Consider the following 16,291-nt stretch of genomic DNA (forward strand, 5'->3'; position numbering starts at 1 on the left):
CTCCAAGTGTTTTGTCTTACCATGGTAAGTAAAAAAAGATATTAAAAAAATCAGTCTTCGTGCATTCCTATTAACAGATGATAGAAACACAATTTGTGAGCTGGATTTTTTTTTTCCTTTTTTGTCAACAAAACTAAAATAAGCAAGCATCCCTCCATATCTTTGACAACTACCTTAAACTCACTTTTGGGGTGGGGAGGTGTTTCACTGGTGTAAATTGCAACCTAGTAAAATGTTAATGGTGGCACTGGATTCTAACTTCTAGCAGCACACAGAAAGAAATTGCAAACTGGAAAGCGATCACATCAGAGCAATGGGAAGTTACAAGCAATGAAAAGATTGAGCCCAAATAAACGTAAAATCCTGCAAAAAGGAAGAATAAAAAATACAGAAAGCAACCAGGAGATTGCAAAGAATCCAAAGATTTCATGAAAAATAAGTTTATTGTCATTTTGTCTTCCTCTTAGGCAGTGATGTTGTTTTTTTCAGGTAACCACGCAAGAGAGCTGTCACGAGGCAGGTGGGGAGTCAGAAGCAGGAGTGTGTCATGAGATCTCTGCTGTCAAGCTGTAATTCAGCCCTATGAAAAGGATTTAAATTGATGGCATTGGAGTATCTGTCATTATGACTCAGGTAATTACTCCATTGAGCCTTGTCTCTAGCAGTGGGCAATATCAGAGGCTTCAAAGGAGCTGCTCTACTATGAAGACTGAATGCACGCACGGAGGTGCAAACTCTTCCCTGGTCAGTGGTTAATAGATTGCATCATTTGCTTATTGTCTCCTTCAGTTCTGTTGTTATGTGAATTTCTTATCGATCATAACATCATCCAGCCTTTTGTGAATGAATCTGGGTGTAATAATGAATTCCAGTCACCAATAACATCAGATTCTATATTGCCTGGCCCAGATCTGACAGATAAATAGGTGGTGAACTGAGGCGACCTCAAGCTTAAAACCGCCGCATGAGCAGAGGCATGTGTTGCCAGTTACTGTTCCAGGGAATAATTTTGCACCAAATCTCATAATCTTTGCTTTTTTCTAAGTCAGCATTCCCTACTGAAGCAGAAATGGCAAGACTAGAATCTCAAGGTCTCAACCGACTCAGTTACTGCCAGTGTTAATGCTGCAACAGCACAGAACACTTCGCAGCCTGGAAGGCTGGTGAGCTGTTTTTCTTCCCTGGGCTCTGTGCTCTGTGGTCGCAGAGCCGGCTGAACCCTTGTAGAGCTAGCTCAAGTGCATTTACTTACCTTGCATTATAGATAAACCCCACAACAACATCAGAGAGACTGCTTACTGCAGGGTATGGCTGCCCTTTTGTTGCTTCTAATAGAAACCTGGACTATCTCAGTGGTTAAACTTTATAGAAACTTGAAACAGAAAAAGCATTGAACAAGTTTCAGTGTCAAGTGTCAGTTCTAACCTTTAGGGATAAATGTGGTACAGAAACACTTTCCAGAAAGCAATGAGTAGCACTGCAGTCTCCAGAGAGGACTCACTTCTGCAGATCTTGTGGTAGACTGCATCTGCAATGAGTATAGGATTAGGAATGGTATCTTAAGGAGAAAATGATCTCCCAAAAGGCAGGTGAAACCCTAACCCTTCCTTCTAATCATCCAGACTTTGAGACTTGTTACCCTTGGGTGAGAGGAAATCTCCGTCCGTATATCTTGGCCAGAATTGAGTGCAGAGGGTGGAGGGGGGGCAGTGAGTGAAGTTTTAGGTGTCATGTGTTTAGCTGATCTAATGCAAAAATAGAAAGGAATCAAAGGGAAAGAAACCCTGTGAAGACAAGCCAAGAAAAAAAAAAAAAGGAAGCAACACCAACATACACAGTACCTTCTGCAGAACTTGAGCAGACACAGTCCTCAGAGAAGGCAAATCCACTGATTCCTGCCTTGATTACTTTGGGATAGTAGGCAAATTCTAGCATGAAAGAAAGTTAAGAGGCTAACTCAAAACACTTGGTTTTAGAAATTAACAACTGTGGCCTAAACTATATGTTAAATATGTTTTAAATCGATTCAGTTGTTTGTTTGCTTTTTCAAGAAGGGCAGACAAAGTGGGCACACCACCCAAGAGCTGTATGGCAGAATGGCAGAGGTGAAGCCAGATAGAGGGCCGGCTCCTGGGGACCTTGTTGGACAGCAGGGAGAAGAAAACGTATCACAGCATTTTCCTCACCTTGCCATCAACGCAAGTGCACATAAAGTCCTCTGTGTACAAACTGCATAATATGTGTTCTAGTTCTATGGTTTTGAGCATGATAAAGAGACTGAACTGGAAAAGACTCCGCAAGATCTGGTTCAGAGGATTATCCCACAGCTGATTCAGAAGGTTGTTAGCACGGAAGCTGTTGTGGATAAAGACCCACTGTCCATTCTCGAACCATGCACAGCTGATTCTCTCCCAGATACCATGGTCAGTAGACAATCTGAGATATTCCCAGGAATGTTCTGCCAACTATGTAGTTAAATGGCTAATGGATAGCAAAATCTAGACCTTCTCAATGAACCCAGTGGGATTCACATCTTGCCTTTCATGGATCCAGAGCACATCGGTTCTTTCACTGAGTAAAGGTGGCTCGTTCATCCCTGTGCAGACAAGAAACTGAGCTGTCAAAGGCTTCTAGAATGCAGAAAGGAGCTAGAAAGTAGACAGAAGTACTTCAAATTCCAAAACAAATATTAATAGTTTGAAAAAAAGCTATTTAAAATACCCTTTTACCCATGAAGTAGGTTGGTCTTTAAGCAAACTAAAAGAAGAAAGGACATCCATAGTGTTCCTGTGGCCTTCTCACCCCTCACAAACCCTCTCGGCGTGCAGTCTGACTGCTATGGACCTAGAAGGAAGCAGATTGTGGGACGTGCTCCCTTCCTCTCTCTCCAGGCCTGGAACTTGCAAAAGCTGCCCTTGAAGTCCCATACCAAACACTTCGTAGATCATCTGCTGGTTCAGATTCCTTTCTTGCACATGTAGGAGAAAAGCTTCCCATTGGGGATGGATCTGCAGCTGATGGTAATACTGCTGGAGATAGCTCTGTTGCCACTCCTCTGCTGGGATTTCCTTCAGGTCCCCACTGGAGCATGTCTCCTGAAGATACCTGTACCCTCAGGGCCAGCACTGCAACCTTGCATATGGATGCAGGGATTTGGCTTTGCAGATTGCATCACAGGAGCATTACTTGGAGTCGTTCTTCAAAGCTAACTGCCCAGGTATCTGGGAGAGGTGTAAGGAACTGAGACTCAGCCCTAGACAATGCACATTTCTGTGAGGACCAGCTTAGTCTGGAGGATAAAGAAGCTTGGTAGACAGAAGGTCCCTGTCAAAGGTTTGGGGCATTACATTAATGGTCTTCATTGATATTTCTCTGTAGCCTGGTCTGAGTGGTGACTAGAGACTGAAAACCTTTGGCTGCTTCAGATATTTCCCTTGCATGTGGAAAGGACATTTGAGACCACCAGTTATCTTCCAGTCACGTTGCCTCATGGCCAAACTAGGCACTTCCTGGTATGCTGCCTGCCATGAATCAAAACTATTTAGAGCTCTCCGTCAAAGATTTAACTATGTACTTTTCCTGGGTAATCTCATGGCCCTGCAGTCACTGCCCTCTCTCTATGCAATGACTGCACCAAAAGGGGCTTGAAATCTTGGGAACTATTGTAGAGATTATTAGACTTGGATGCTCCTGACCATGGGAAATTGCTGTTACTAACTTGTGTCTTGAGTCAGCTTCATGTAAGGAAGCAAGAGGTTCCCACCTCACTCTATAGCTACTCTGGGTGGCCTGCTCCCAGCCAGCCTGAGGAAGAAGAGGCAACAGAGGAGACTTCTGGGCAAGAGGTAAAAGCCACAATTACTGCTTCATGAGGGTCACACTGAGAGTAATCACAGTAAACAGCAAACTTGCCAGAGACATTGGCAGGAAGGCAGCCATGGTCACAAGTGCAATGCTCATGGCGAAACTGCCACCCTGGCAGTGGCTCAGCATGTAGAGGAGAGCGGCTGTACATGGCATGGAGAATTCACCCGCTGATGCTGGGGAGGACCAGGCTGCCTCAGAGTGCCCTGGTCATCTCCTCTGCCCTTGGGCAGTGGCTGGGGCTGCAGGATGTTTTATTGCAAGCGGGAATCGCCAGACAACCTGGTAGAGCTGTGTGTGCAGCTCCCCACGCAGAGCAGGCAACTCTCCCCCACAAATGACCCGTCTGCCCTGGTGAGGCCAGGAAGGATGACGCAGTTCTGGAAAGCTCTCCCTGTACAGAGGTCCTGTGTCAGTTGGCTCTCACAGACTTAGCCATTGTATCAGAAATCTCGTGCCCTCTATGCGGGGGCTAAAGGCAACCACTCCTCACTGACCCCCACCTCTGTCCTTTTCCACCACCAACGTGACTGCACACATCAATGCTCCCACCAGAGCCCTGCTTGTGTGAGCTCTTCTTGAAGTCAGGGATGGTCAAAGAGATGTGGAGTCTCTGCAGAAGGGTGTGTTGGGGCCCTGAGGGCAGCCACAGCCCTGACTGTCCCTACCCAGGGACCTTATTTCAGCCTCTGCCCTGGCGACGCTGAAGCAGGGACAGTCTCCAGCTCCCTCGGCCCTGTCCGGCCAGGCCATGGGCCCCACCGAGACAGGCCCACCTGTGGGCTCATGTCCCGGCCTGGCCTCAGCCTGTCCCCAGGGAGGTGTCCGATGCCCAGGGCTGGGGCTGCCCTGGTGCCCCCCCAGCTGCCTGTCTCAGGGCTGGGGTGGTGGGACAGGCCCTGGCTGCCAGGCCCTGCCTGCCGCCATGGGGAGCCTCTGGCCTTTCCTCACTGACAAGATGGTTTTGTGGCCATAGGAGAGTCAGAGGTTGTACACTACAGGTCCTCTGACGAGGAGGACACCTCCCTCACTGTCTTTATCCAACACATGCTCATGCTGGACATCCAACGCCTGGCACAACCACAGGTGATAGCGTGTGACAATGGGTTGTGTGGTGTCATGCCTGCCTAGAATCTCCTCACACACTCCAGGCTGGCAGTCGCCACCCTGGGTGCAAACACATGCTGCCTTCAGGTCCACTGACCTCCTTCCAATTGACCTGAGGCATCTCACCAGACATTGTCAGGTGCTCGTGGGGAGAAACACTCTCCTTCTGCATACCCCATGCATACCCCATGGACACGGTGACAGAGGCTCCCTTTGGCCCCTCGTTGTCACACAGATGGCACATTCTTTTAAATGCCTGTGAGTAACTGATGATACTTAACTGTGGCATAAGGATATGCAGAGAGACAACGCCTCCTGACACTTTTGGAGGTCCTGTACTGTCAGTAGCAGACTATGGCCATTGTGTTCACTGAGGTGGGAACCCCCATGGGCACCAAGCACCTCCCTCACCAGCCTCCCCCATCCAAGTTTATTCGTGAAGGAACCTGTAGGTACACTGCAGATGAGGCACCCCAGGAAGGATTATGCAGTAATGGGACAACTGGTGGACTAGGACTTTGGGGTACAGTCAGCGTGTCACCATGAAAATATGGAGGCACTATTTGTGACTCAAAGGACAGATAAATCTGACCAGATATTAGCTCCTTACGGAAGCGTAAGTCTAAATGTTCTCTGGCTCTGCCAAAGATGGACCGTACGTGCTGCCTGAAGGACCCTCTGACTGATTTGAGACCAACTTTAGAAAAAGTATAGGCCTTTCCTGAGCAGGGTTATTTCCACCAGGACTTTAATCTTTCCACATTTAGTCATGTTGATGAAAATGTTATTTGGAAAACCCTCAAGCACTTTTACCTTTATGCAACTTTTCCCCCTACCCCGCTGTTCTCACACTTAAAACAGCAAAAACATTCTTGCTCAAGCTTCCCAGAAACATTTTCACCTTTGAGCAGAGACAAAACACGTAACTTCTCAACCCATAAAAACAGAAGTTTCAGGCTGTTCTGAGTAACAGAGGAGGAAAGCCCATGGGACTAGAATGGAAACAGTGTTGTACAATAGAAATGAGAGTCTGCTGCTTTTCACAGTATAACTAACTCTTATTTGATTTTCATTTCTTTTTCTAACAAATGGAAGCTACCTAAAGATACAGACAGTGATAGCAACTGACCTTTAAAAAGGGCTAGCTCCAAGAAAATACACAGGTATCGCACGTGTGTCTTGCAACTCCTCACCTTTAGGCACCTGCTTTCCAGAATAGTCTCCAGATCTTAAATATTACATCCAGGAATGGAGTTTTAGATATTCAAGAAATGTTAAGCTCATAAACAAGTCTACTGCAGACTTTCGGAGCCTTACAAGTTGAGTGACATCCGATACATGTTCAGGAGCAACTTTTTGAACTCAGCTACACAGGGTTGGGGTTGGAAATAAACCTATTTAATTGATTTAAACAGATTTTCTTTCTTGCAGTAGGCATGTTCTGGGGCCTGTAGTTCTAGATATCTTAAATTTTCTACCCTTGCTTTTTCTTTGTTGACTACTACAGAAACTGATTAGATGAGATGATGTAACTCTAAGATATCTGGGATGTTTGAAACGGCTATGGAAGCCTTCATCTTTAATGTTTTATGATATGCCAACAATTTGAAAAGTTCTCAGTCTGCACTTTGTTTACTGGTGTCTTGCTGCTTTGTAACTTTTATCAGTGAGGTTTCATCTACATTAGATAGCTCTATCTGACACTAATCCGTTACCCTAGGCTTCTCATCGTGGTACCCTTGTATTTAAATATCCTGTCATTTTATCTTCAGGTTAATGATGTCTTTTGAGAAAATCCTAATCTGGATTTCTTCCAGAGTATGTATTTTTTAATCTACTGCGCTCAATACAGTTGATGAAAATCCGTGCATGGCAAATAATCTTTCACAAAGGGTAAACAGAACCCTGACAGAATTCAACACCTATTCCTGTCCCGTGTGATTTTTATCTTAGCTATAGTCATATATAATAAGATATTTATCAGTTATATGCTGATAGTTATTAGTGTTACCAATTTTTGTGTGCCCAGTCTAAAGACATGTTTTGCTATCAATGGATATTGCAGATATTTTAGTTCATCAAAGGCTTTTATCCTTCTTTCTTTAATTGCAAGTCAAAATGCATTTCCATATTATATTTTCTCCACTGGCAAAATTGATCTAGACAGCTCTCTTCCTTCCCTATGCCACTTCTTCCTGCTGCCACATCAATCTTCTGCTATGCTTTTTGTGCAAATGCAGCCATCTGTGGGGCAACACTGTAAGACAGATCAGTAAAATCAGGGGTGCTAAAAATAAACTCTCCAGAAAAAAAAAGAAATTGGCAAGACAGTTGAGCTGGAAAATGTAGGAGCGTTGTGAATCCCCAAACAAAGGGTGCTTTTCAGAACAAGATGAAAGAAAGGTCAGGGACACAAATGTGTGTGTCAAAAGGGGAAAGGTTGAGGATGTCTCTTTTTCCCCTAAAGAGGATGGACTGGAGACCAGATGATGGCAGAGGCTGCAGGAAATATAAACTTATCTATAGAAAAAAAGGTTGGCTTTGCCAATTTTATGCTGAAGATGATGGTTGAAATTTCAAATAAAGATTTCTAAGAGAGACTGAGATCTGGGATGAGAGAGATGGAAACATTTACCCATCATATTTCATATTTTTCCAATGTAAGTTTAAAGAAAAGACCATAAACACATCAAATTCTGGCCCAAGGCACCGGATTTTACAGTACCCTTTCCCATGAGATAGCAGTGTTGCATATGTAAATACCAAAACTATACTGAGGCCAGCAGTCCATACAAGCATAGATTATGAGAAGGATACACTAAATTAAGGTAAGGTTGTCCATGTCATACCCTTTCTCCATTCCCTCCCACTGAGAGAAAAAGCACCTTTCTTCCTCGTTCCTGTCTGCTCACCTTTCTTCATGCTGATGTGATTTTCCCCCTTCCACGTTTGACAGCATGTTGTTGTGTGCTTAGAACGTACCAGATGCTTTGCTTGGAGGCCAGTATTTTTGTATTCTGATATGATACTTTGTACTTTTCTGCCAGCAGCTGAATTAAATAGCCAGAATGTTTCAATCCTAGATGTTGTCCAGAAAGTGTTTTGGAAAGGCCGGCTTGTTTGTTTTCATAAATCTTGTATGCTTCACAAAATGCAGCATGCATGAGGTATTTCGTCTTTGTTAAAGGGTTTGGGCAGCCCCTACTTTTCCTTAATACCTCTTTGACATCCTGTTCTATAACAATAAGCAAGCAAGCAAGCAAACATATCTTCCCTACATATCAAAACAAACCACTGTCAGTTTTTGTGTATAGCTTGCGCAGAAAAGATTCTCTTTCCTCCCTGTGCTTTCTGCATTTTGTTAATCGACTATTTTGAATGCTTGTGATGAAAAGCACCTACTTGGCTGCAGGCTCTCTGCTGCAGAGCTCTCAGAAGGGCGGCTGGCTGGAGGTTTCCTTTGTCCCTCATCAGCTTCGGAGAAACCATCTGACCACCGCAGTGTCCGCTCAATCTCCCAGTGCAGAATTTTAAAACACCTGGGCTCCGTAGCCCTCCGGTTCTCCACCATTAGCTGAGAGACTTCAGAACATTTGTACTGATTTGCTGGATCCCTCGGGACATTCAAAAAGTAATACATTACTGCATTGCTTTGTGTTTCTTGTTGCTGTTTTTTTGTTTATTGGTGGTTGCACATTTGAGTTGGTAAAATGGTTTACTGTTCCTTTTCCAGGCAAAATTTGTTGACCTATCCTATCGTGCTATTCTATACACTAGTCTGTCTGTTACCCCTTCGTTTTCTTTCTCTCATTCATCTCTGCTCTTGCTGTCCCTTTTTCTCCCCTCATTTTATGAACTTTAGTTCTCCAATTCCATTTCTCGGTACCAAATCTCACATCAGAAAGTGCCCAAGACTTTACCCTGTAAACAGTTATATGTAATATTTTCTTGCATAGCTTGTACAGCTGACTGCAATGGCACTGCTTACATGCCTTAAGTGACATGTACATGTTTGCAGTGCTGGAGCCTAAGCAACTCACCTAGCTACCGGCTTTGACAAGCAAAGAAGAAGCTGCCATGGTTTGTACACAACATACATACCAAAATTCCAGTATAATCTCGTTGCTGTTACCCTCATTTTCCACTACCCCTCCCTGTTTGTTGCAATTGCCTATTCTGTCATTTCAGATGAAGTATCTCACCATGGAATGAACTTGTATTCACTCTTAATTTGATGTCCTGGAGGTACTCCTATTGACTTAAATGGAACTATGCACGTAAATAAAGGTAAGTGTACGTGCAGGCCTTTACCAGACCCTACATTGCAAATCCAGCAGGGTAAGCATGGTACTTTTTATTCATTTTACAATATTTGCACATGTTAAATACAGGTTGGGTAATTAGTAACTTTTTCCAGAGTAAGACCAGTGTAAACGGAAGCACAGGATAAACTTCAGTTCCAGAGAACTCAGAGATGACACGAGACAATATGAACGATTAAGTAGAGAAGGAAAAAAATAAAAAGCACACAATTTAAAACCAATGCAGTATAAATGCATGCAAATAATTCTTAAAATATGCCAGAGGACAGGGGCGAAGGATTCGCAGCTGGCCCAGAAGGGGAGGTGGGGAGCAGCGGGCAGGCTGCAGGAGAGGGCAGCAGCCGGGGCAGGACGGCTGTGCCTGCAGAGGGAATCCCGGGAAAGGCGGGGTGCAGGTCGGTGGCGACAGCAGCCGGAGCAGTGAGCGGGGCGGGGGGGACGCCGGGCGGCACGGCGGGACTTCAGCTGCGGGACGGCGACGCCCGGGGAGCCGGGGGCGGTCGCGGCTGCCCACGGAGAGCAGGGTCACGCCGCGGGAGAAAAGTTGGGGGCTTCTGGGCAAGTTCTGAGAGAGGGCGCGTTTCAACCGGCACGAAGCGGGGCGGAACGCAGAAACGTCTGTATTTTACAGCACGAAATCGGGGCTTTGCCGTTTCGGCGAGTGAATCAGCAGCCAGCGACGTGACCCTACCGCAACGCCTACCGAAACAGCGCGTTCTCCGCCCTGCACGTTTACGTTTTAACGGGCGTGAAGTCCAGGGAACAGTAAATAATTACTCTGCGCTGCCGCCGCCGCTCTTGTCAGCGCTGCGGGCTCCCAGCGCGCTGACCGCCACCGGGGCGCGGATACACCGCTCTCCCCGCGCCGGGCCAGGCCACCCCCGCGCCCGAGCGTCGGGTGTCGCCCGGGTCGCCCGGGGTCGCCCCCCGTTCCCACTGCGGCCGGTGGTCGGCAGTGCCCCGAGGAGAGCGCGGTGCCCGCCCCACCCCACCGCCCGTGGGGGGAGGCCGCGGGGGCGGTGCCTCCACCGCCGTACGCGTGAGCTCAGCGCGTCGCGGAAACCAACGGCCCGGGTGCCGCCCCCCCCAGCGGCGGGCAGGACCCGCCCCGCCCCGCCCCGCCCCGCCCCGCCCCGCCCCGGCCCCGGCAGCGCCGCCCCCGCTGTTCCCCACACACACACGCACACAGGGAGTCGCTTCCTGTGCGGGGCCGAGCCCGGGCGGGCGGAACGGCGGCGCTTCTTCCCTCCGACTCGCAGGTGCTGGGGGTAGGTGAGCCGGCGGTGGGGCGGGGGTTTCGAAGGGACCCGGCGGCGGCGCGGGGCGTCCCCCACCTCAGGCCTCCGGCGGCGGCCGGCAGCCGCCGCCCTGAGCGTGGCGGAGGGTGGGGGGGTGGAGCGGAGCCGTCGTGCCGGAGCCGCCTCTGGGCGGGGGCCCGAGCCCGGGTGGGAGAGGGCCCGGGTAGGTCCCCGCTGCGGCCGGGGGAGACGCGGCCCAGGGGGTGTCCCGGGGGGGGAGTCGGCGGCGTCCGCCGCTGCTCGTCACATTGCTGGAGGGTGAAGTCATTGTGCCCATTGTCTCCCCCTCGGCTCCCCCCGGGCGGAGCGAGGGGCTCGTCCCGCCCCGAGCCGCGGCGGAGGAGCGGGGCACGGCCGGCCTGGGCCGCCCCCCGCCCGAGGGACTGGGGGAGCCGCCGGGTGGGTTTCGCTTGGCCTCGGCGGGGCGGGCGGGGGTGTGCGGGTGGAGCTGCCGCCCGCACGGGTGGGCCGCGACGCCGCGGGGGGCCCCTCGGCGGGCGCCTGGCTCCCGCCGCCCGGCAGCGGCACCGCCGGGGCCCTGGAAACTCTTGCACTTGAACTCTTAGGGCACGGGGAGAGCGGTGCAGGCAACTCCCGGGCCTTCAGCGCAGTCCGGGGGCAGGGTTGGCACAGCTCCCCGCCCCCCGAGAGTTTCTCTTTTACCTCTCGGTCCTCTGTTGTCCAGCCCGGATCCGGTGAACGGGAGAAGCGGAGGGGCCTGGAGTGACCGGGGATGTTGCATCTCGGCTGTAAAGGCGGTGGGGGGACAAGCAGTGGCGATAGCCGGCACCTTGCCGAGTGTTTTCCTTGCACAGGTCCTTCTGCAGAGCTGGGAGTCTTCCACCTGGCAGTGAACTATACTCACAGCAACTATTGCAGGCGCATCTTGGAAGGATAGGGAAAAATGGGTAACAAACAATCTGAAAGCCAGCGTGCGTGTAAGTGAGCTGAAGAGGGGATGGTTGGCAAGGTGTCCTCCTGCTTTTCCCCCTCCTGCTCCAGTACTCTCTGATGGAAAGAAATGGGGGCTTTGCCAAAGGGATAGTAGTGTAGATTTATGGGGATGTGCCAAAGGGACAGTAGTAGAATGTAGTTATTGCTGAGCAGAGAAATCAAAATTTGAAGCCTTCATGCCCTTGTGGTCGCTTATTGGAAATGTGCCTGTGTTTCCCTGTGAGGAGCACAACAAATCTTGTTTCTGTTAAAATACTGTAGTTGGCATTGGTGCTTTATCTCAATTGTCATCAAGGACGCCATTATTTTTAAAAAGCAAAGGGCAGTTTGGGAAATGGGCCTTGCAGGATTTAATTCTGTGGACAAAACTAACCATAAATTCAGTTTTAAAAATTAAATTTTTTCCTTCAAAGCTTTTTTTTTTAAATAATGCCCTTTTTGTCAGCCAAAGAATCATATTTCAGTGCCTGATGAAATGTTTTTTACGAAGTTCATTGGACAAGGCGGCTTTCAGTTTAATATTCAGGCCAGATTCTGAATTGCCCAGCTGACACAATTCATTTGTATGCTTAGAAATGATGGCTGTGTAACATTACTTAACGATTTCCAAAATCTTACCATTATTTAACTGTGAACATTTAAATGCTTGTACTTAAATCTTTGAGAAAGCTGATAAAGCACTTTTTTTTTTTTTTTTTTTAGTTTTCACGTGAACTAGTTGTATTTGGTCCAGAAAGTAAAAATGAAAGTTTCACTTTTGCATAATGGCAATAATGCTCCTCTTAAAAACTGGTGTGGTAAAAGGCTGATTTTTTTTTTTGAATATGCGTAACTCTTCTATATGTGCATTTCTTGAAGTATGACACAATTTTGATTGTGCTTTATACAATTCAGCATTTATAAAATGCTGAATTCTAGCTGTTATGTTTATGTTGTCAGCTTTTTCTGTTTGAGGATATCAGATCATCGTTTCTAAAAGAGGGAGAAATGTTTATTTGTAGTTTTCTTCTCTCCCCTTCCCCTTAAATCTACCAGACAAATGACACATGTCTTATATAGAGCAATCATCAGATTTTGATTAGTTATGCTAGCTGAGGCTCAGGAGGAAGGAAGATGCTTGACAGATGTATTTGTTTACCTTCACAGTGTGTACAGTCCTGGTGTCTCTATTAGTAAATGAATCATTTAAACTCCCTTAGCAATGGAATTCCCCGTTATCATTAATATATGCATTAGGAAGACTTGTTTTATGTTAACATTATCAACCTGTGAAAGAACACAAGCCCTCAAATTCTTTTAGCAGTTGGGTAGAGCCTTTTGTGATGGAAAATGCGTATAGTTTTTTTTCTGCTATTAATTACCATCATTTAGCTACTATTCCCCATGGCAGAAACTTCAGACTGAATTTGTTCAGTGGGTAGGTGATTCTTCTGAACTGGTCCAGTTTGGTTTTCTTTTTTTCCTGTTTGCTTGTGCCTTTATGATGCTTACTTAGTCTTACTAAAGTATTTCTTACTAAGATTTCCCACCCGCACCTCTCTCTTCCTGGCAAATAAAGTAGGATGCCTACATCTTTTCACAGGACTTGTGAATCCTGGTTTGGAAGCACTGAGAAAGATCTTTGAATTCTGAAGTACAGCTATACTGTTCTGTACCACTGTCCTCTGATGGCCTTTAGCCAAGCTTGTGGTCTCCATTATGGGGTCAGTTTACTCTGGCCTGTGGTCAGGCATCCATAATTAGCTTTGTGATTTGTTTTCTGAGTTGTACGTAAACACCACATACCAGCCTCGTAGAATAAATTTTAATACCTGACTAGCATGAGTTGATGGATACATGTTTTAGGCTCTACTCTTCTTAGTGTGGTTTCTGGCTTGCGGCTGAGTTGCAAGTCAGTCTGATTCTTTTTTAGGGTCAGTGAGCGCTTTTGGAAGGACTAATAAAGATATTCACTCTAACACTAGCTTATGCATAAAGAAGTTGATTTCAGATTTTTCTCTTTTTGCATTTGTCTTAGCTCGTAAATTTCTATCGTCCCTTCTGTGTTAGCTGATGGAAGATGTGTAGCTGAATGAATCGGTTTACATAACACAGCTTCAAGATACTGAGAACGGTGTTGGATCTTAAATTGCTAAAAGCATCTGAATTGCACCTAGAGGTAGACTTCCACCAAAAAGGTAAAAAGTTATGTTGAGTCCTAGAGAACTGGTTGCTTTTATAGTGTTGCAGTGTATGATTTCCTTCTCCCCCTGAAGGAAGAATATGGAGGAGGCTGTATCAGGAGTACCTAGAAAACAGTTGGGTGTGTTTTTTTTTTTTTAAATGCTCACGTTTTTTTCACAAGAGGAAACTTCCTTTTATTTCTTATTCTACGAAGTGGAAGTTTTATTTGTGATTTAGTCTAAATTTAGTTAATTTCTTGTAGTTAGTCTTTTAAATCTCTAGTGAAATTGTCTTTATGGAAAAATTTAAGCCTTTTTGTGTTGTGTATAGATTAGATTTCAGATATTGTGTGTTCTGCTTTAACTCAGAAAGAAATAAAAGTCCAAATAAACAAGTGTGACTTTGAACTAAAGAGTAGAATTTCAGTCTTCCCTCTCAAGTATTCACTTGAAGGTTACTTCAGAAAATTTCTTCAGGCACTTTTTAAATTTATTTTATTTCTTAGTGATAAGTCATTATATAAGTAGGTATTTGGTCTATTGCTGATATTTATGGATTGACAGTTTTCTTCCAAACTTCTGTAAACTAATGTTCACCTCATTATCCCAGATTTTCTTGTAAGGTTATTTTTTAGTTGATGAGAAGAGACTTTGCTCATCTGAGTCATCAGGCGATTTAGTCTTCTTTCTTCAGTGATCTCCGGTTGTTCCATGTACATTTAGGGCAATTCTCAGGCACTGCAGAACAGTGGTTTACCATGATTTTGCTTGCTTGCTCCTTCTCTGGCATGGGTTGCTTGTTTTTTCTTTTTTTTCCTCTTAGTGCACGTACCGACTCAAGGACACAAAACAAAGCAATGGTTATCTAAAGAGAACTGTAAATGGTATGTAGGACTACAATCTTACAGGCCTCTACTAGCGGTTTTCTTCCTGTTGTGAGCATGGCTTATAACAGCTTTAGAATAGTCTTTGAGTTCTTCAAAGACAGTAGAATTCAGAGAAGGAAGAAAAGCCCCGTAGCCAAGTTGTGAGATCTCATTTGTGATATCACCCTTAGGTCTCTCCTCATTAAGGCAAGTGAGGAGGGTCTCGACTGTCTGTTTTGCTTCACTGTTCATGGAAGTCGTGGCACACCTCTGTGAAGAAATAACCTCATCTCGAGATTTATCCATGATATAAGATAAAACAGGAGTGCTTCCATTACCTTTTTGTGATGGAAAGATTACTGTAGGCTTTTCCACTCTTAAACTGTGGCTTGAAGTCAGTCACCTGCTGGGTTACTCTTAGTATCTTGTTGGACAGGCAGCCAGAACACTGCAACTGTAATTGCCATTTACAAGATGAGAATAGCTGTAGAAATTATATTTTTTTTTTTTCTGAAGGGCGCGTTTCCAACAGGTTCACTTCACATCTAGATATACTGCACCAGTCTGAAAAGCTGATAAAAGAGTTGCTTTAATTTAAAGCAACTTAGTGAAGAGACCTAAAGAAATGAGCTTAAATAAAAGTTACATATACACAGGTGTTTCCTTAGGCATTAAAACTTCCTCTCTAAGAGGCCAGCATATCCCCATATGATGTCTTCTGCAAGATGCCCTTCAAACATCTTGCTGAAATAAATGTTTGTACCAATTCAGTTTGGTATAGCTACTTGTGTTTGCTTCCGAAGTAGAGCACAACTCTCTTAGTGCAAGTATCCTGTTATTGTTCAGCACAAACTGTCATTGTGGGACTATGTCAGTTCTGTTCTGTTTCTATTTATAGTTGAGACAAATGACTGTTAAACAAACGTTTTTCTATAGGTCCTTTAGCTGCTCCCATAAGGCAGATTAGAGCTCTTGTTCTAAATTGGAGGCCCTGGCTGTCCCCTTCAATTGTTCCAGTTAGTGAATGAAGAACTGCTTCAGCAAGAGGACTAACTCTGGAGAAACTGTCTGCAGTAAGAATCATGTTGCTTTGTTCTCATTGTGTTTCAGTGATGCTGCATATCCCTAATAAATACAAGCATCAGTTTTAAGTTTCTCAGTTAACAAACAGATTTTTCATGTAAAACCGAACTCTGTGAGCCACATTGCGTTAATGAAGTTCTGTTTTTATCTGAAAATGCTTCATCTGTAAGACAGTTCCAGCTATACTGTTTAGCGCACTGTGTAAGGCTTCCGGTGAGACAAATTTACCTCGCGTATGTTTTCAAGAAATGGTTTGTAGGGAGTGCAAAGTGGAGGTTCACGTGGGACTGAAGATTTTGGTTGAGGCATGGGGATTTTACAGTGCTACCTGGCTAGCGGTTTGGATATGATGACATCACGGCACTAGTGTTGCTGCACCTTGTTTTTATTTTTAAATATTTATATAAAATACCCTTGTTACCTGTCTGCTCTTGGGCAAATGAGAGTCTGTCTTAGCACCATCATGGTTGCGTTCCAGAGGAAGACTATTGGTGGTGCCATGCCTAAATGCCTCCATTCATCTATTTCCTTTGCTGAAGGTACATGGCGCACAGAATTTACAGTGTATTTCAGTGAAGCTGGAGAAAGGGAGGGATGTTTTGGTAGATCTTCTGCAGTATTGTCATTCAGAAAGT

General features: G+C 45.7%; 1 protein-coding gene across 10 annotated transcripts in view; it reads left to right on the top strand.

Annotated features, from left to right (window-relative positions):
- The first annotated feature begins 526 nt into the window (after nt 1-526).
- The window catches only part of RNF19A (ring finger protein 19A, RBR E3 ubiquitin protein ligase), a 67,017-nt gene continuing 51,252 nt past the window's right edge, over nt 527-16,291 (top strand). The window contains exons 1-2 of one of the 10 annotated variants that reach the window (XM_054190911.1): nt 527-633; nt 9,160-9,258. The gene's annotated coding sequence lies outside the window, so the exon portion shown is untranslated. Of the gene's footprint in view, nt 634-9,159; nt 9,259-10,427; nt 10,566-13,562; nt 13,723-13,934; nt 15,647-16,291 lie in introns of those variants that run through there. The other 9 variants (XM_054190907.1, XM_054190904.1, XM_054190910.1 and 6 more) reach the window with 9 other exon arrangements.

The sequence above is a fragment of the Rissa tridactyla genome, chromosome 2 (genome assembly GCF_028500815.1).
Source record: "Rissa tridactyla isolate bRisTri1 chromosome 2, bRisTri1.patW.cur.20221130, whole genome shotgun sequence".
NCBI classification, from domain to species: Eukaryota; Metazoa; Chordata; class Aves; order Charadriiformes; family Laridae; genus Rissa; species Rissa tridactyla.